This window comes from Heloderma suspectum, chromosome 7, assembly GCF_057233095.1.
Source record: "Heloderma suspectum isolate Gila_16-S chromosome 7, 16-S_ref, whole genome shotgun sequence".
In the NCBI taxonomy this organism is placed as follows: Eukaryota; Metazoa; Chordata; class Lepidosauria; order Squamata; family Helodermatidae; genus Heloderma; species Heloderma suspectum.
In genome coordinates this window covers 39,628,574-39,650,353 of record NC_139464.1, presented here as the reverse complement: position 1 = coordinate 39,650,353, position 21,780 = coordinate 39,628,574, and positions in this window count along the sequence as shown.

Below are 21,780 nucleotides of genomic sequence, written 5' to 3'. Positions count from 1 at the left end.
TAGTGACCGCCTGTTGAATTCCCCACCACTGCAGACAAGCGTCTGATCGTCGCTAGCTCAAGAAGCCTGGCCCTGGTTGGATAAAGTAAATGGAACTTCCTCTTCCGTCACACTAGTAGCTTTACTGCACACATTGGTTAGCATAGAGCCTTATGATAAGAGCCTCGTGTGGCGCAGAGTGGTAAGCGGCAGTATTGCAACCGAAACTCTCCCCACGACCTGAGTTCGATCCCAGCGGAAGCCGGGTCTTGGGTAGCCGGCTCAGGTCGACTCAGCCCTCCATCCTTCCGAGGTCGGTAAAATGGGTACCCAGCTTGCTGGGGGAAAGGTAGTCACGACTGGGGAAGGCAATGGCAAACCACCCCGCTACAGTCTGCCATGAAAACGCCAGCGCAAGCGGCGTCCTCCCAGGGGTCAGTAATGACCCAGTGCTTGCACAGGAGGAACCTTTCCTTTCCTTTCCTTTCCTTTCCTTTCCTTTCCTTTCCTTTCCTTTCCTTTCCTTATGATAAACGCGTTCAGTTTTTTACAAAAAATTAAAAACGGGACAAAATTGACATTTATATTAAAACAACAGGACGGTCGGGAAATATGAAAAAAACGATACTGTCCCATTTAAAACGGTACGTATGGTCAGCCTACTTAGATGACACCGTTAACCTCCAGGGCGTCTCCTGCACTAAATGACCTTTACTCCATGTTTAAATAGATCGGAGATAATGAGGCATCAAATAACTCTGCTTGTGTTCCTCTTGAGTTCCCGCTGTGAAAAAGGAAAAGCCGCAAGAAGAGCAGCCAGAGAGCAGAATTCAATTTTGGAGAAGGCAAAGAAGTGTGCGGGCAAAGGCAAAGGGGGTGAAGCCAAAATAATAAAAAAAACCCCAGCATATTGTAGCTTAAAGCACTTACTACCAATAACTAAGCCTTAGGAGAGGCATTTCAACCTTTTAGAATGGGGGAAAAAAAGTGCACAAAGGCTGGGAAATCACCAAACCATCAGTGGTTGGGAGAATGGGGCGGGGCCAGGGAAAGGGGCGTGATTATCTGGAGAACCTTGGAGGGCCAGATTGGAACCCCGGAGGGGGGGAGCATTTGGTCCCTGGGCACTTGGTTCCCCACCTCTGTGGTACAGAATCCAGTGGCGGCTGGTGGCTCCGATGTCAGTGGGCGGTAAATCGTTCCAAGTTTCAGTCAGAACTCTAAAGGAGCGATCCAAGGTGCACTTTGTATAGCTCCTTTAGAGGTCTGGCTGCTTCGGACTGAAACCCAGCATGGATTCACAGCCCCTCTGATATCGGAGCCACCAGCCTCCACTGACAGAATGTATTTGTATTAAGATCTGTGAAGGGAAGATCACAGCTAAACCTGCTCCAGTATCTTCCAATTTAAACTAGTGCTGTGCCGAAAATTTTGACTCTTCCATTTTTGGCATTTCGTGGGGGTGGGGGAAAAATGAAAACTCTGGAGAAAGAGGCTGGGAGAGGTGAGAATTTCGGAGAATTCTCTCTTGGGGAGGGGAACAGGGTTTCCACATACCTTTTGAAGTGTAGGCAATCCTTGAGGGGTCTTCTTTCTGTTTTTTATTTTTGTAAAAACAGCCCCTGTGCTTCCGGGAGGCCAGCCCTCTTCTCCAGCCTGGCTGATCTTTCTGAACTCCCAGGAGATGATGTGACCTCACCCTCTCCAATAGGCATTCAGGAAGAACACCCTGCTGGTGAAGAGGCCTCAGCTCCTGGAAGTGCAGGGGGTGTTTTTAAAGAAATAAAAAATAGAAAGAATACCCCTTAAGAATCATCTACATTTAAAAAGGTGTATGTGGAAACCCTGTCCTCCTCCCCAAGGCAAAAATTCTCCAAAATTCTCCCCCTCCCTGCAAAAGAGGCAGAAAAAACAATGCCTCTTTCGCAGGGAGAGAAAAAGTTCCCCCAAACAGGGGGCAGGTTTCAGCACAGCAGTGATTTAAACTACTGTTTTGTACTTGGAGCCACTCTTGAATATGATCCAGAAATGTCAGTTAGCACAGAATGTACCTGCTAGACTGCCAGTAATGCCATGTCCTCATACTTACCTCCAATGCCCTTCATGGCTAGGGATGAGTGAATCTGTCAGCATCACTTCCTCCCACATTCAGGTTAAAAAAAAAAACAAAGCTCCAGTTCTTTCTCTCCCAGATATGAACTTCGCAAATTTTGGCAAATTCTTATCAAAAACAAACCGAAACGAAATTCTCACCCCTCTGCCCCGGCCAAATTCAATAGGTACAGCTGTTCCCAGCATGGAGACGACCATGTTGTAAGATGAGAAGCTTGTCAGAAAAAAGATGTGGCATCCGTAATTAAATTTCAATGGTGAATACACAGTGATTCAAACCCAGACTTTTAAGGCCAAAGCATGCAAAGCCCTGGACCTGGATAGACAAATCTCAGTTACTCCCAAATTCTATTTTTAAAGAATCTCTACTTCTTATCACCGATAGGGAGAACTTTGTGAAATTTGGTACATTCTTATCAAAACCAAACTGAAATAAAATTCTCACCCATCCCAGGCTTGGCCTGGCTAGCGGAAGGAACACCTGCTTCTTCATCAACCTGCCCATGCACTAAGATCATCTGCTGATGCTCCCATCCCTGTGTCCCTGTTGGCTGAGGTGAGGCGGGTAGCAACTCGGGAGAAGGTGTCTTTGGTTGTGGCAGCCCACCTCTGGAACCCTCTGCCAAAGGACTCTTGCCTGTCTCCTACTGTGCTATTTTCTTGGCCCCAGGTGAAGACCTCTTTCTTATAATCTTCTCCTTCGCAATTTGTTCTAGCCCTGTTCCCTCTTGCTCCAGAGGGCTGGATAAAACTAATGGGCAGAAATTGTAAGGAAGATTAGTAGAAAGAAATATTGTAAATGTCTGAGCTGTTCAACAGTGGAACAGGCTGTCTCAGGAGGTGGTGGGCTGGTATTTCACTGGTATTTCCAGTGAAATACTTCACTGGAAGTATTTAATCAGAAGCTGGATGGCCATCTTTCATAGAGTTCAGGGGTGAGGTACATGTGGCCTCCAGATGGAACTACAACCCCCATCATTCCTAGCCGTTGGCCATGCTGGCTGGGGCTGATGGAGTCCAAACAACGTCTGGAAGGCCACAGCTTCCCCACCCTTGCTGTACTTGCATCCTGCACTATAGATCCTGCATTAAGCAAGGGGATGGACTAGATGAACTGCAGGATCCCTTCCAACTCTAATATCCAATTATTCTGGGCTTCTCTAGTTGAGGCTTTTAACCCGCCACTTTACCATGGCTTCTGCTACTGGATTCTTTGTGGATTAAGATTGGATCCTCTACACACATTTTTTCTGGGTTTTTTTTCCTTCTCTGCTTTTCTATATGTTCCACCAGATAAACTCTAGGTAGTGCTGTGGTACAGCGGAATTACACAACTGCACGAGCGTTTCATTCTGCCATTCCCCAAAATACCAGACTTTCTCTGCTCAAAAAAACCTCGCAAAAATGCTTGGAAAGCATGGGAGAGGCCTTGGAGGATGATATCATCATCTAAAGCACTTGTAAACTATGGTGAGTGAGGAACCATTAGCGCACAATCAATGCCTAATGTAGAAAAGGTCCCTGTTCATCTAAGGGTCTCCAGTTGGGGCTTCTAGGAATTAAACTTTAGTGCAAGGCTAGGGAACCTTTCTCTCTTGAGGACTGCATTCCCTCGGGGTTAATCTATTGAGGCCCATGTCTCAGCATACATTATTTTGCAGATATCATTCTTATTCTGGAAGGGTGCCCTCTAAGAATACAACCAGCACTTCGCTGCATCTCCCATGGAATAGGGTGGCCCGGTGTTCTACTTTACAGAGGACAGCCCTCTACTTGGAAGGACTGTCCAGTCCAAGTCCAGCTGAAAGATAAAGAACCATAAGAAGGGACAGTGGGAACCCTGAAGTTGCCCATCCACAGTTAGCACCTGGACAGGAGGATCAGCAGGTATACAGGGCATGCAGTCTTCCCCACTATGGTGAGAGGACAGTTTTGCATAAAAGCTGCATGCGCTAATCTTACGTATAGCTATAAATTTAGAAATAGTGACTATAACTTAAATAGGAGCACTCTATACTACAATATTTCTACATTTCTTTCACATATGCAATTTTTATGCAAATCTGTACTCTCTTTTGCCCTCTTTTTTGCTAATGCATTTCCTCTTTCTTGGCAATGTGTAAATAGCTACCCTACATTGGAGAGGGAAATCAGCAGTGATGGACGCACTGCCTTATCTGCCTTTTCTCAGGCATTTGGCAACATATAACAAGTTGTTTGATCAGGTCCTGTATTTCTCTGGCTGTTTGTTTTAAATTGTTTTAGATATATGTTGTTGTTGTTGTTGTTGTTGTTGTTGTGTATGCTGTCTGTTTTATGTCCCTATGTGATTTTTTTATATATATAATGTATCTTAACAGTGTTTAATTTTTGTGACTCACCCAGAGAGCTTCGGCTATGGGGCGGTATAGAAATACAATGAATGAATGAAAAGTTCCTCTCTAAAGAACTCCAGAGCTACCTTGTACACTGTTTGAAAACCGCTGTATTAGAGGATAAAAACACAGTGGGTAGGCAAGAATAGAATGATTTGTGTTTGCATTTGTCTGTACAAATTCCACTTTAATCAGGGTCACAGACTCTCCACTTGAGAGAAGACTTCATCTGGGCACTCACTCGGTTGCATAAGCCTAATTGATAATCCAATGTGATATAATAATACTGCTGGCATCCCATTGGAATGCTACAACTGTGCTGGATCCAATAAATCACTGCAATCTTTAAAAGGAGAGTTAAATGAGCATTGCATTATAAACCACAAAGCACATTAATCACTCTGCTACAAACCGTAAATATGACAAGTACATCCATCAACCTAGCACCTTTCTTTCAGGTCCATGTACATGCACGTTAGCAAGCTAATGGCTTTAGAAAGCCCACCTTTCTTTAATATACACCCTTGGTGCACAGAGTCTTTTATTCATCATGGTTATGGGAATTAAGGTCTTGGCTCAGCTTTTAACAAGTACCACTCATGTGCTAAAGCCACCTGCTTCCTCCTTTGCTGAACCAGTGCCCTTTACGAAAAGAAAGAGCTACCCTATTTAAGGGTAATGGGTAGATGTGACTTACTGATTTGTCTTAACTACTTAAAACTGGGGTAAGTTGTTCCCTTGTAAATCACATTAAACTTAGTCTCATTAAATAGTCTGGGATTGCAGGGCCACCATTTACAGTTGCACACAGAGGCCATTTTAAATTGCTCCATCTAGCCAATGTGATATGACCAGGCTTTTATGTACAACAGTATACCACACAGGTTGGCTGGTTTTCTCCATGCCGCAGCACAAGATTTTTTTTTTTACTAAAGTCTCTGGCTGTGTGGGAAACAGTTGCGTGATCCATACAATATAGTGTGGCCATGTGTCCTCTATTTGATGGGCTGCCAGAGGTCCACTATTTTAAAGGTGTCCTGTATTTGAATGGCTGTCCAGTCCAACTCCGGTATAAAGATAAAGAACCATCCAAAGGAAGAGCTGGTTCTTGGAGCTGCCCATCAACAGCACCTAGACAAGAGACTGAGCAAGGCGCACAGGTCACCTGGTCACAGTCTTCCACACGATTATGAGATTTACTCTTTCTATTTACATTATTATAATTATTTCAAAATTTGCATCTTTACACATAAATTAGCCCATGCAAATTTAATGCAAATTGCTGCCTCTTTGGGGGCGATTCTCAAGTGGCCACCCTAATACAATGAGATGTTGCATGTGAACAGCTCTCACACAGAACTAATTAAAGGGCCTCTATATATACTGTGTACACCAGTCCCAATATGGACAGCTTTAGATTTGCTTGTTTTTAAAACTCACCCTTTGCCTAATGGTAGGACCAGCTCTGGTACCTCTGTTGCTTTGTTGGCGCATCTCCGATTTGGCTGCTTGGTGGTTCCTTTCCTCCTGTCTCTAAGGCTGCTACCTCATACATGTTTGCTTTTCCTCCCTTCTCTCTCCTTCCTCTGTTAGCCCTTTTTCTATTTCCCCAGCCCTATTTCACATCTGCGTTCCCTGAAAACTCTCTTGTGAATGCCATCCAGCCTGAGCAGCCTTGCTACTTTTACATTTGTCAGTTAGTTCTAGAACCACACCCTTTGTCACCTCTATTTGACAAAGTCCTTCAGATGTACTATCAGAAAGCGGAGAGGATGAGGAGGAGTTGGAGAAGGAGAATGGTTCAGGTAAGTGTACCCCTCCAATATTCTCTGAAGTGAAGACTGATGCAAATAATTTATTCAGCTTCCCTACTATTTCCCCATTCCCCTTTCTCACCCATTTCCAATGCTTCTTAGTCTGGTTTCCTGCTTCCAAAGATTGTACTCATTTTGGGAGCTTTAGCAATTTGCAGTTCACATTTCTTCTTGGCTGGATGGGCCCAGCAATCCTATACTCTAGTTATGCTGGGGGTGGAGGAAAGATATGCCTCCTCTACACTGCCGTAGAGGTGCTTAGCCCATGAATGGAAGGGGAAAACACAGAAATATTAAACAAGTAGATAAGTCCACAGAATCCCTGGAAACTCCATCAGTGCTTCACCAATCATTCTGTTTAGAGATGTAACTACTGCTACTAGCTAATTTGCATGAGCAGAAATCCCACCCCCAAGGAAAAAGTGGTCTGCAAGTCTGCGGAATGAGTGTGCCTCAGAAAAAGCCAGTCTGCTGTGGAAATCTGCAAGTCAGGTTAACAGAAATCCTAACTCTTTTGAATCTGTTGCAAACTTCTCCGACATCCCTACATGATATCTGTATTTCTTTCAAGAGGCAAATAAGCAGCTTCAGTAGTGGGGAGGAGGAATTTAGATTGGGAAAACACTGTGGAGGAAGTGAGTTAAATCTGATTCAGACCTCTCCCCAAGGTTGCTTTTACCTTTAGAACGACTGCAGGAGATTTGATCATGTATGGATCTCCTGCCATCTCATTTAGAGCTATGCACAAAGAGCCTCTCAAGATTCTCCAGCCTATTTATGGGCAGAGAAATTGGGGGGACAATTTCACCAAATTTCTCCTAGGGGAGGAGAACTTCCCCAACAGTTTCTCACAGATAGGACCCCCTATTGGCAGGGCTTGTAGCACAGGCTCTTTCTTTTTTTCCTAAGGGTTTTTGGTGTATTAGCTGCTTCTGTAAGTGGCACCAACATCAACTGTGTTGAGGCTTCCACTGAAATTTTGAATTTCTTTTGGTGGTATATTTGAGCTTACCTAATATGGACTTGAGCACACTCCGGGAGAGAGCGCAGGTGTCAGGGTGGAAACTGAGCCGATAGAACCCCAGACCAGTTCTGATTCTGAGGAGGATCAGCAATCCGTGGGAGAGGAGCCAGCTCATCCCTCACAGGCACAGCAGCTGGCAGAGATTCCTCCTGCCGGCATTCCTGATATAGATAGTGATCCTAGCAGTGAGAAAGTGCAGGAACGGGGCTTGCTAGATTCTCGACACAGACGCAGGGAGCGACGAGCGATGGAGGGCACGGAAAGGAGGTGTAGCACCTGTTTGGCGCGCAAGCAGCGGCTGCCTCCCATGGACCCAAGGGAAAGAGGGAGGATCTCTCCCTAGCCCATAAGTTCAGGGTCTTCAAGTGACTCTCCCTCAAACGGGGATCAACTGCCTACTCGGAGCATAGGCTACTCTGCTGTTCCTTGCTTAGTCGCTGGTGATTAGCATCTGAAAGAGTCATTAAGTCATAAAAGGATTAAAGCCTTGAAAAGAATCCTTTTGTCTGTGTCTTGAGTTGGCTATTGGAGACTACTGATAGAGGCCGCTAGGGCACTCCTGACAGCAGGACAGGAAGGCCTGACGTGCTATGGTCCATGGGGTCACGAACAGTTGGACACAACTGAACGACTGAACAACAATAATCACTACGAGGTGGCCAAGGGTGCTGTGAGTTTTTTCTCTCTCTATTACACATCTTGTTACACAACGAAGATGATCAGGGGACTGGAAACAAAGACCTATGAGGAGAGATGGAAAGAACTGGGCATGTTTAGCCTTGAGAAGAGAAGACTGAGGGGAGATAGGATAGCGCTCTTCAAGTACTTGGAAGGTTGTCACAGAGAGGAAGGCCAGGATCTCTTCTCGATCATCCCAGAGTGCAGGACACAGAATACTGGGCTCAAGTTGCAGGAAGCCAGATTCTGGCTGAACATCAGGAAAAACTTCCAGACTGTTACAGCAATATGATAATGGAACCAATTACCTAGGGAGGTAGTGAGCTCTCCCACACTGGAGGCATTCAAGATGAAGCTGGATAGCCATCTGTCAGGGATGCTTTGACTTAGATTCCTGCATTGAGCAGGGGGTTGGACTTGATAGTCTTATAGACCCCTTCCAACCCTACTATTCTATGTTTCTATGTTTCTATGATCTTTCCATTTCTCTGCAGCCTCCCGGGCCACCTGCACTTCCTGAACTGAAAAAATGCCATGGGAAGAATTGCCTCATGGTGTCTTCCTAATGATGGCTTTAACTGAAGTGCGAGAAGCCAAGGAGGCTGCCGGCTGCCAGAGAGATGACTGTACAATGAAAGATAGGACACTTGTGCACACTCCTCAGCCACCTTGCAAGTAAGAAGCACAAGAATCCCAAACACAACGCATGAGAATTTCTCTGAAATTTCTTCTCCTTTGAATTTATTTTTGAAAACAATTTCTTTTCTATCAAATTGAATGAGAATGGGTGAAAAAAATGTGGAAGAAATGTTGGGCACAGCACTAATCTCATCTGCTGTGTTCCTCAGAGTCCCTACAATGAACTGGTTCACCGGTTCTTACAGAGTACCGTTCCCAGGCTGCAGCTCATTCTGTCTCTGTCTGCAACTCCCACCTCTAGCTTTTTCCACTGTTACTCCTTCTGTACTTTTTCAGAGGTAAGGCCACTGCTCCTTCCCTCCCTTGTTACAGTGAAGAGACGAGGATCATTGGAAAATGTAGTCCCTAGACCAGTGTAGGGATGTACGGACTGTGCAAAATCCATTCCATCTGTGTTTTGTGGATTGTCAGGCACCTTTTGGTCTGTCATCCACCCATCCACAGACTTGGATTTTTTTTGTTTCCGAATTTGCACAAATGCGCACATGCAAAACTGAGGAAATTCCTCCTAAACGCGCATTTTCCTGCTTTAGCCTATGGAGGAAATGCACATTTTTGATTTTTGGCCGTTTTTAATTTTGGGGGGCATATTTATCTACCATGAAATTCGTGCAAAACTCAGGAAGTTAGAAAGCTTGTCTGCAAGTCTGCGGAATCCGCCCGACAGGGGGAAAGCTGGTCTACTGTGGAATCCGCAGGTTGCATTCGTGAAAATCCAAACTCATTTGGTTCCATTGTGGATTTCTCTGACATCCCCAGACCAGTGGGGCAGTGGTGAATTTTGAGGTGCGGGTGGTCATCATGACAGTGACCATAGCCACACCCCCAAGGAGAGTCCAATGATTCAGGCTGCTATGTCGACCCACATCAACAAGCTAGTTCTAGCAGTTTTCATCTCCACCAGGAGCAGGTCTTTTTATAAAGCTAATGGGTCTTAATTGCATTATGACATGGAGCAATATATTGTTGCTGAGAAAATTCATCCTGCCACCCTGCCCCACCACCCCAGCTACTGTGAGGACTGCAGCTAAGCTCAGAGGGGCCAGGGAATTCTAAAGGAGGATGGCAGATGATGCTGGTGCCCCTGCTATGCAAATAGTGCTGGTGCTATGTCCCTTTGAACTCTGCCTCCACTACATCCCTGCCCTAACCCTATACCCATAAATGCTCCACCACCACTACTGTGGTTGGATATTGGACTGGGAGACTGGGAGCCCATGCTAAATATGTGTTTCTATGAAAAATATTCAGAGTTAAGCAGAAGTGAAAACTTTGAAAGAAAACAAATCAACATGTCTAAGGGAAAATACCACTCTGGGTCTCAGTTTTGCAGCTCGGGCCATTTAAAGGACACCTACTGAAAATGGGGAATAATTAGATAACATTCATGGAGATAATTGCAGAACCCAACAGCTCACTTCTGCTGTAACTGAGTTCTGGAAGGAAAAAAAAAGAATCCTGTTCTGAGAAATGAAGCAGTCCTTGCATATCTTAATTGGCCTTCATGGGTCGGAGAAAGAAATAGTTGCATGGGGGGTTACTTTACTTCTCCTGAAATTATCTGACCTGAAATAGTTGTCTCTGAGTGCCTGACCTGTCAGCGTTAAGTGTGTTCCAGCGGGCCACATTCTAAACTATAACAGACGTCACCGAACACAACCTGACAAGATGTAATAACCCTTAAGCAGCATTTTAGCAGTGTTGCTGGGCAAGGCAGCCATCCTTCCGGGATGAGGCAACACAGCTAATGAATTGCAATGTTTGGTGGCAGATGGGAGCAGAGCAGGTCTGGGCCTTGTTAGCCCTTCTCAAATCTTTCTTCCTGAAATAGCTTGGCACACTTTTCACAGTCACAAGGTTTCCTATCTCAGGGATGGAAAATGTCTATTCTTTAAACAAAGCAATAACAGCACCTCACACTTTCCTTTCAATATATACTTGAATGCATAGCAATATTGAGTGTGACACTTAACCCCAACTATCCCTATGTAAAAGCTATTTCCTGGGCTTCTGTCACACTCTAGTGCAGGGGTGAGGAACCACAGCCCCAGGGGTCCTACCTGGCCTGCCTGGGGTCCCAATCTGGCCCTCAAGCATTCCCCAGAGAGCCACATCCCCTTTCCCTCAGCCACCAATTGTCTTGGTGATTTCTGGGCTTTTGTGGATCCCCCCATTCTAAAATATTGAAATGCCTCTCATAAGGCTTAGTTACTAGCAAAAAGAACTTTAAGCTAAAATATGCTGGTATTTGGGTGGGGAGTTTGCACTGCCCCCTTCTCCTTTGGTCCTGCCTCTTTTGCCTTTAGCCCCTCTTACTATTGGAACATGGCCCCTGAGAGATTCTACAAAATGGAATTCAGCCCTCGGCTCTAGTGTAACACATTAGCATGATCAAGGAACAAGACCCAGTACAGGTGCAGGGCTCTGAACTATGGCTCTTTTCCCAGAGAGGGAATGACTAGCGTAGTGAGCTTTATGGCTGAGCGTGGACTTGATTTATTTAGACAATGTACAGGGACAGTTTTCAGTCCAATAAAAATCCTAAAATGATGGTAAACCCATTTATACAATAAACTAGCAGCAGAAAAGTTAAAACAACCAAGCTAAGTTCTTCCATTTGAAATCCGCCAGGCACCCTCTTTGAACATCCCCCCTGCCCAAAAATGAAGACGCTCTTTATTTTGATGGTCTTTTTATGTGTAATGCTAAATGTTATTGCTGCCACATTTAATGTGTAATAACATTTAGGGCACAATGCTATGGACTCTACACAGCAGCTAGACAGCCATATGATTGGTTGGTTTCTGGGAACTGACCTTGGAGCCTGCACTCCGAGGTTGGTTTCCAGAGAACCGCCTCCCCACTCCCTCCCCCGCACCCTCGTGGGGGACACTCCCCTCCCATCTCTTGCCCGGGGGGGGGGGTGCACAATTCAATACCAGCAGGCTCTCACCCTGGGGTATGAAATCACTTCCCTCTCACCCATAAAAATAATAAAGAGCCTAAATGGAAAAACACATTCAAAGGCCACCTTCCAAAACATTTTTTTCCAGACAACCCCAGAAATCCCCCCTCACTCCCCACAAGGGGAGAGAAAGAAGGAAAATACACACAGAGAGAAAAACCAAGGGATATGGCCCTCGCTGCCCCCTCTGAAGCAGCTCCCCCAAAGGGGCAACTCCCCTTTGGTGTTGCCCCCTTTGGGGGCACTGCCACCCACGTTGGCTTCCCTTAAGTCCAGGCTTCCTGGAGGGACAGCCAATGGTTGGAAGCCAAACACTCCCCAGGGAACCGGGTCCTCAGATGTTTCAGGAGCCGGAAAGAATGAGCCCTTCCCAAGGCCAGAAAGGCTGCTGTAGCAGTGGTGAAGGAGCAGGGAGTTGATGCTGGCCAGAGGAAAACAACTCCCACCTGCTCCTCAGATGAATTTCCCTGCTGCCACAGTTCTTGCTCTGCTGGCTGTTGCTGGTTCTGGAGGGCCCACATCAGCTTCCCTTAAGTCCAGGCTTCCTGGAGGGACAGCCAATGGCGTTGTTGCTATTAGGCTGGTTGTATTATATGCTCATTGTTATTTGTTTTATAAGTTGTTAGGTATATTGTACTTATTGTATTGTATAGCTTTATGACTATTCTTTATACCACTGCACATATACAGGGTGTTTCAAAATGATGGACCCAATTTCAAAGCAGTATATTTCATGATGGCAACATGTTACAATTACACCAAAAGTTACAAATGGTTTAATGAGTTATCAAGTTTTACCAGCCATTTTATAAATGCTCTATGTGCCCTCCACCTGCTGTACGGACAATATCAAGGTGATAGTTGAATTCGCCCCAAACGCCTCTCAAAGTGTCTTCTTCCACTGAAGTCACCGCTGCTGTGATTCTGTTTTTGAGGTCATCCAGATTAGCCGCTAATGGTGGCACAAAAACACATTCTTTGACGTATCCCCACAAGAAAAAGTCACAGGGGGTAATGTCTGGAGATCTTGGGGGCCAAGAGTGTAGCGCCAAGTCTTGGGGTCCCATGTGGCCTATCCAACGTTGAGGCAGTGTGTCATTTAGAAAATGTCGAACCTGCAGGTGCCAATGTGGCGGTGCTGTTTGTGTGCTAAGAGAGGCATCTAGCGGTAATCATTTGAAACTCTATGCCCCACCCTTTCAAGTGATAAGAGTTTCATTCATGGGCGGTTCGTGGTTGCAGAGATATAGCGATTTCAAATTGGGTCCATCTTTTTGAAACACCCTGTAGTTAGAGTGGGAGGAGGAGGACGAGGAGAATTAGGAGGGCCTGCAGTAAGATGTTGCAGTGTAAAGAGCTCCTGCTTGGTCTTCCAGCCAGCCATGCATTCTTTCAGGATACTTCATTTGCAGGTACTTTGCAAATGAGATGATAAAGGTGTGTTTGCCAGGAAGTTCTTATAAGAGAGGGGAAAGAGGGGTGGATATTTCGTACCAGTTATGGAAATGGAAAGGAAGGAAAACTATTTTCTTCTCTCTCTTCTTTTTTAGGAAGGCACAATAGCAACCAAGCTGCTAAACATTAAGCAGAAGGAAGTCATCTGCCAGCATCACTCCTTCTGCTTGCTCATTTGTGCTGTTTACCTTCTGCCTGTGTTTTCCCCTTATCTGTGGTACAGGTGGGTTAAATGCATGAGCTTTGTCAGGCTTGCAGGGATCCTCAGATGGGCGGAATCATCATTTCCCCAATGGATTTGCACCTTAAAACCCAGTAAGTGCTTTCTTCGACAGCCTACAGAGGTGGCCTTTGGAACTGCTTTCGGGGGGGGGGGAGCTCCAGTGCTCCTAGCATGAGCAGAGACAGGGAAGAGACCTTCCTCAGTTTTATCAGGCCTCCTAATAAGACACCTTGTCAAAAGGAACGGAGAAAATTGCTTTTGGCCTTTGTAGAGAGAGACAGCGGAGAGGGCACCATGCTATATAACAACCTGCCATCAGATCCAGAATGGATACAAATGACAAATAGGCTCAGGAGATCAAACCCCAAACCGAGCACATGTGACCCCCATCCGGGATAGGTTTTGCACACCCTTGACAGAGACCTGAGGGGATGTCCTTTTGTGAGACTTTTGCTTGTCAGGGCAACAGAAGTATGATTGAATTAAATTAAACTGAATTGCTTCTGTCAGTCTTCTATCACTGGCGCTTCTCACTATTCAGTCAAGGGCTCTCTTCAGGCTCCCGGAAGCTTCTTTTGACCAGCTAAACTAAATGACAAGGTTCACAAATCAGAATGCCAGTCTCGGGAGATGGCATCAACACTGGATTGCCTGCTAGGCCTTTTACAGAGTCAAGTCCGCAACTGGGCCTACAGTTTTGACAGGAATCCACTACTTATAATGGCTTATGGTACTCATCGTTCTTTTTTATTGTTCTACTAACTGAATTGCCACCTGTAAAATAGTGGATGGGGCTCGTCTGCTTACAGTTGTGCTCTATCAAGGTCTTGCAATGATGGCATCCCCTAGCTCAGGGGTGTTGAAACTCTTCCAGCCCAAGGGCCAAATTCCAATTTGGTGGGACAGAAGGGAAAAGGGGTGAGGCCAAAAATACTAGCATATTTTCAACCTCTTCCTGCCAGTAACTAAGCCTTAGGAGAGGTATTTCACCCTTTTGGAGCAGGGGAAAAAACTGTACAAAAGCCAGGAAACTGCCAAATTATCAGTGGCCCGGGGGGAATGTGTGAGGTGAGGGAAAGGGGGTGTGGCTCACTGGGGAACGCCAGAGGGTCAGATTGGGAGTCCAGGAAGGCCAGATCTGGACAGAGGCCTGTACACCCCCACCCTAAACATTTCCTGAACTATCCAATCCTCAATTTATCTAATAGTCCACTATCACATGAGAATGTTCTTTGTGTATGCCTTAGAACAGGGGTGGGCAGAAGGTAGATCTCCAAATGTTTGGGACTTCAGCTCCCAGAATCCCCTGCCAGCATGGCCAATGGTCAGAAATAATGACATCAGGGAAATCCACAATGGAATCAAATGAGTTCAGATTTCTATGAATCCGACCTGTGGATTCCGCAGTGGACTGGCTTTTCCTGAGTTGCGTGTTTTTTAAAGTTTTTAAAAACAATTTTACAGAAATGTGATTGTAGAAAAATACATAAAAATTAAAAAAAAAATGTCAAAAATGTGCATTTCTCCATAGACTAAAGCATGAAAATGCTCATGGGGGGTGGGGATTTTGTGCATTTGGGGGGAATTTGTGTATTTTCGCAAGTGTGAATTTGCACAAATTTGGGAAATTGGAAAAAATCCAATTCCATCAATGAGTGGACAATATAATGAATGAAAGACACCTGACAATCCATGAAATGCAGATGGAACAGATTTTAGAAAGTCCATACATACATCCCTAGTCAGAAATGCTGGGGGTTGAAGTCCAAAACATCTGGAGAATTACTTTCTGTCCACTTCTGCCTTAAAGAGAAATTTCTGAGCCTATTTTATACATTGCTATTATGTTTTCCCCCCTTCATGGATCACTGCCTTGTTGTGGCGAAGGGGCTTGCGTAACTCAGTGAAGCCATAAGCTATGCTGTGCAGGGCCACCCAAGATGGACAGGTCATGGCAGAGAGTTCTGACAAAATGTGGTCCACTGGAGAAGGAAATGGCAACCCACTCCAGTATTCTCGCCAAGAAAACCCCATGGAATGTATCACAAGGCTAAAAGATATGACGCCGGAAGAAGAGCCCCTCAGGTCGGAAGGTGTCCAATATACTACTGGGGAAGAGCAGAGGGTATTTCCAAGTAGCGCCAGAAAGAGTGAAGCGGCTGGGCCAAAGCCGAAAGGACACTCAGCTGTGGATGTGTCTGGTGGTGAAAAGAAAATCCGATGCTGTAAAGAACAATACTGTTTAGGAACCTGGAATGTAAGATCAATGAATCAAGGTAAACTGGAGGTGGTCAAACATGAGATGGCAAGATTGAACATCGACATCTTGGGAATCAGTGAACTAAAATGGACAGGCATGGGCGAATTTAATTCAGGTGACCATCATATCTACTACTGTGGGCAAGAATCCCTTAGAAGAAATGGAGTAGCACTCATAGTCAACAAAAGGGTGGGAAAAGCAGTACTGGGGTACAATCTTAAAAACGATAGAATGATCTCAGTACGAATCCAAGGCAAACCATTCAACATCACAGTAATTCAGGTCTATGCCCCAACCACTGATGCCGAAGAAGCTGAGGTTGATCGGTTCTATGAAGACCTACAACACCTTCTAGAACTAACACCAAAAAAAGATGTCCTCTTCATCATAGGGGATTGGAATGCTAAAGTAGGAAGTCAAGAAATCACCGGGATAACAGGCAAGCATGGCCTTGGTGTACAAAATGAAGCAGGACAAAAGCTAATAGAGTTTTGCCAAGAGAACACGCTGATCATAGCAAACACTCTTTTCCAACAGCACAAGAGACGACTCTACACATGGACATCACCAGATGGTCAATATCGAAATTAGATTGATTATGTCCTTTGCAGCCAAAGATGGAGAAGCTCTATACAGTCAGTCAAAACAAGACCTGGAGCTGACTGTGGCTCAGATCATGAGCTTCTTGTTGCAAAATTTCAGCTTAAATTGAAGAATGTAGGGAAAACCACTAAACCATTCAGGTATGACCTAAATCATATCCCTTATGAATATACAGTGGAGGTGAGGAATAGATTTCAGGGATTAGACCTGATAGACAGAGTGCCTGAGGAACTATGGACGGAGGTCCGTAACATTGTTCAGGCGGCAGCAACTCAATCCATCCCAAAGAAAAAGAAATGCAAGAAAACCAAGTGGCTGTCTGATGAGGCTTTACAAGTAGCTGAGGAAAGAAGGAAAGCGAAAAGCAAGGGAGAAAGGGGAAGATATATCCAACTGAATGCAGAGTTCCAGAGAATAGCAAGGAGAGACAAGAAGGCCTTCTTAAATGAACAATGCAAAGAAATCAAGGAAAACAACAGAATGGGAAAGACTAGAGATCTCTTCAAGAAAATTGGAGATCTCAAGGGAACGTTTTGTGCAAAGACGGGCATGATAAAGGACAAAGAAGGCAGGGACCTAACAGAAGCACATGAGATTAAGAAGAGGTGGCAAGAATACACAGAAGAACTATACAGGAAAGATCTGAATGTCCCTGATAGCCATGATAGTGCGGTCACTGAACTTGAGCCGGACATCCTCGAGAGTGAAGTCAAGTGGGCCTTAGGAAGCATTACTAACAACAAAGCTAGCGGAGATGACAGTATCCCAGCTGAGCTATTTAAAATCCTAAAAGATGATGCTGTTAAAGTGCTGCATTCAATATGCCAACAAATCTGGAACACTCAGCAGTGGCCACAAGACTGGAAAAGGTCAGTTTACATTCCAGTTCCAAAGAAGGGCAACGCCAAAGAGTGTTCAAACTACTGCACAATTGCGCTCATTTCACATGCCAGCAAGGTGATGCTCAAAATCCTACAAGCTAGGCTTCAGCAGTATGCGAACCGAGAACTACCGGAAGTACAAGCTGGGTTTCGAAGAGGCAGAGGAACTAGAGATCAAATCGCCAACATTTGCTGGATCATGGAGAAAGCAAGAGAATCCCAGAAAAACGTCTATTTCTGCTTCATTGACTACGCTAAAGCCTTTGATTGTGTGGATCACAACAAACTGTGGCAAATTCTTAAAGTGATGGGAGTACCAGACCACCTTACCTGTCTCCTGAGAAACCTATACGAGGGTCAAGAAGCAACAGTAAGAACCAGACATGGAACAACCGAGTGGTTCAAAATTGGGAAAGGGGTACGACAAGGCTGCATATTGTCACCCTGCTTATTTAACTGATATGCAGAGTACATCATGAGAAACGCCGGGTTGGATGAATCACAGGTTGGAATTAAGATTGCCGGGAGAATTATCAACAACCTCCGATATGCAGACGATACCACCCTAATGGCAGAAAGCGAAGAGGATCTAAAGAGCCTCTTGTTGAGGGTGAAAGAGGAGAGTGCAAAAGCTGGTTTGAAACTCAACATTAAAAAAACGAAGATCATGGCATCTGGCCCCATCACTTCCTGGCATATAGAAGGGGAAGAAATGGAAGCAGTGACAGATTTTACTTTCTTGGGCTCCAAGATCACCGCAGATGGTGACTGTAGCCATGACATTAAAAGACACTTGCTCCTTGGGAGGAAAGCTATGGCAAACCTAGACAGCATAGTAAGAAGCAGAGACATCACCTTGCCGACAAAGGTCCGTCTAATCAAAGCTATGGTTTTCCCAGTAGTAATGTATGGCTGTGAGAGCTGGACTATAAGGAAGGCTGAGCGCCGAAGAATTGATGCTTTCGAACTGTGGTGCTGGAGAAGACTCTTACGAGTCCCCTGGACTGCAAGGAGGTCAAATCAGTCCATCCTAAAGGAAATCAACCCTGAGTGCTCATTGGAAGGTCAGATACTGAAGCTGAAGGTCAAATATTTTGGCCACCTAATGCGAAGAGAAAACTCTCTGGAAAAGACCCTGATGCTGGGAAAGACTGAAGGCAAAAGGAGAAGGGGACGACAGAGGATGAGATGGCTAGATAGCATCACCAATGCAATGAATATGAACTTGAGCACACTCCGGGAGAGAGCACAGGACAGGAAGGCCTGGCGTGCTATGGTCCATGGGGTCACGAAGAGTCGGGCACGACTGAACGACTGAACAACAACAATTATGTTTCCCAAGGTTCCCCCTGCCCCTAGCCAGCAGCCATGAGAGCTAGAAATGTTCCCTTTAAAAACATGAAAGCATATATCCTCAGGAATCCAGTATGAGTCCATGAGCTATATGGAAATGTCTCAAAGATGTGTGTGTTCTGTAAGCCATCCAGTGCCCCTTCCTGCTATAAATAAGGACTCGAGAAACTTCAGAGTGATTTTATTCTGACCATACTAGACTTACTAGTATCACTACCACTTCTGTGTTACTACAGCTTCTACTACTACTACTACGACTACTATTATATTTATTTATATCCCGCCTTCTTCCCAATACTGGGACTCAAGGCAGCCTTACAAGGTTAAAACTTCTACAGTTAAAACCTATTAACAGAAATATAAATACAACTGTACAAAAGTTAAAAATATAATTAAATCATCAATATTAAAATTCTAAAAACATTAAAACATTAAAAGGCAACCACCACAACAAAAATAATATCCATACATCACATTTTCACAGGTCCAGACTAGTTATCCCCAAAGGCCTGCTGGAACAAAAAAGTCTTTGCATGCCTACGAAAACAGATCAAGAAGGGTGCCACTCTCGCCTCCCTGGGAAGGGAGTTCCAGAGCCTTGGGGCAGCCACTGAGAAGGCCCTCTCCCACGTTCCCACCAGGCGTGCCTGTGATGATGGCGGGATGGCGAGAAGGGCTTCGCCTGAAGGTCTCGGGGCACGAGTAGGCTCATAGGGGAGAATACGGTCTTTCAGATAACCTGGACCCGAGCTGTATAGGGCTCTATAGGACATAACCAGCACTTCGAATTGTGCCCGGAAACAGACTGGGAGCCAGTGAAGCTGTTTTAACAGGGGAGTTGTACGCTCCCTGTAACCAGCCCCAGTCAGCAGTCTGGCCGCAGCTCTTTGAACCAGCTGAAGTTTCCAAACACTCTTCTGAGGCAGCCCTGCTTGGAGCGCGTTACAGTAATCCAAATGGGATGGAACTAAGGCATGTGTCACTGTGGCCAAGTCAGACATCTCAAGGAACGGGCGCAGCTGGCGCTCTAGCTTTAACTGTGCAAATGCACTCCTGGCCACCGCTGAAACCTGGGCATCCAGGCTCAGGGCTGAATCCAGAAGTACACCCAAGCTGCGAACCTGTGTCTTCAGGGGGAGTGTAACCCCATCCAGCACAAGCTGTATCCCTATTTCCTGATCTACCTTTCGACTGACCAGGAGCACCTCTGTCTTGTCTGGATTAAGCGTCAATTTGTTTGCCCTCATCCAGTCCATTACTGCCGACAGACTCCAGTTCAGCACCCCAACAGCTTATACTTGTACTACTTATAATAGTAGCGGTAATGATCATAGAATAGTTTTTCCAGCTTCAAAGTCTAGTCTCGAGACATTTTATAAATGTGCAATTTAATTTCATTGATGTGAAAGGTCACTTCCCCTCAGGTAGGAAGTCCAGATACTAAATTTGATTCAATTAAAAAAGTGATCATCAGATTGATAATGCATGTCTTTTAAGACTGCATCAGTTCACAGGAACTGCATTTCCTCTGGATAGTTCAGATTTAATACCTGCATACTTTCAGACTAGAATTTGAATTATAGATATCTGTCTTCCACATTCCACTTCATCACAAGGGTGTGTGTACGTGTGTGTGAAAGACATGAGTTTAAAAAAGCATGCTTGAGAAAAAAGGTGTGTTTAGTCTCACTTGTAAGGGCAACCTAAAGGTAGACATGTTCAACAACAGATATGTTCAGAGATCTATGGTATGTATTTTTCTCCTTTTGCGGTATAAGCATATGTATGAAATGGTAACATCCTTGCAAAAGAACTCCTCCTTCCCCCCTTTTCTATGTGTGTACACACACAGAGATACACACACAGAGACAGACCCACCATGCTCACTTTCTACTTAATACATCTGATGAAGCAGACTTAGTATGAACTTTTATGCCAACATAAATTTGTTAGTCTTTAAGGTGCACTGGACTCTTGTTTTCGATATGCTGGCCTTTCCCAACCTGGTGCCTTCCAGATAAGTTGGACTACAACTCCCAGCATTTCTTAGCCAGGCCTGGGGGATGCTGGCAGTTGTAATCCAACACATCTGGAGGACAACAGGCTTGGGAAGGCTACGGTAAGAGATCAGCACACCGCTACCCTTAGTTGTTTCTGGGAACGTGCTTTAGGATGCCATGCCAGCAAAAGATAATGATATACAAAAATGATGGTGGATGATCATGTGATTTTCCATGTCAGGCCTTGGGCAGCAAATGGAGGTAAGCCAGAAGCTCTGGGACAAACCAGTAGTTAGGAACAAAGAGTAAGCCTGAACTAAAGGACAATCCAGAAGGCAGGGTCAAGAAGCAAGACAAAACTCAGAAGCACAGAGCAAGATAAGACCAAAGGACAATCCAGGAGGCAGGGCTGAGGAGCAAACCAGAAGTCAAGACTAAAGAATAACTGAAGATACAGAACCATGCTAAAGCTCGGGAAGACCTTGTTGCTTTTATTTTCCTCCTCCTCCTCTTCTTCTGCTGTTGCTGCTGCTGCTGCTTGCTTTTGTTATGTTTTCGGTTTGTTTTGTTTTGTTAAAATTCGCAATAAAAAATGGAAAGAAAAGGAAGACCTTGTTGCTCAAGCAAGGCTCAACTGAAACAGGAAGTCCCCTTATGCTCCCTCCTGTTTAGGAGGATCTAATGGCCAGCTTGGGTGGGTGGAGTCACTTCAGGGCCTGAGCAGCTGCCATCTGCTGTTCAGTGACTCACCACATGGGACAGCTGCCCACAGATCCCACCAGCTTCTGACCCTGCCTGCTTGCTGAGGTGATAGCATGGGAGGGACAGAAACAAGTCTAGACTCTTTTGATAACTCGTCTTAGCAGCATTTCTGTACTAAGGCTGCAGTATCACTTATTACAGAAACTGTGCTGTCCATCTCTCATATATTTACTGGGAAGAGTCACGCCTTCTTTTACTCAGGCTGACAAGCCTACAACCAGTTTTCAAATATGCTTCCAGATCTTTCTCTCGTTTTGCTTCAGCCCCACCAGCGGTGTATCTTAATACAGCAGTAAGGTGGCAAGGAGGGTCAAGTTTATAAATGACTATGGAAAGTTGGTTTCCATGGCTGCCAGCAATTACTGTGCAGACTCAGATGAGTGGAGATTACAGCCCAGGGCTGCTATTTTGTGCATCAGCGAGGCACAATAACAAATGACAAATTTAATTCACTGCTACAGCAAGGTGGATGCAACTCACTCCTGGAACAGAGGGCTTCTCTATCAGAAAAGTTAAAATAAGTTTCTCTAATCAGATTCTCCCATCACCTGCAATGCTAGTCCCCTTTTGTTTATACTCTTGGTCATTATTAACAAA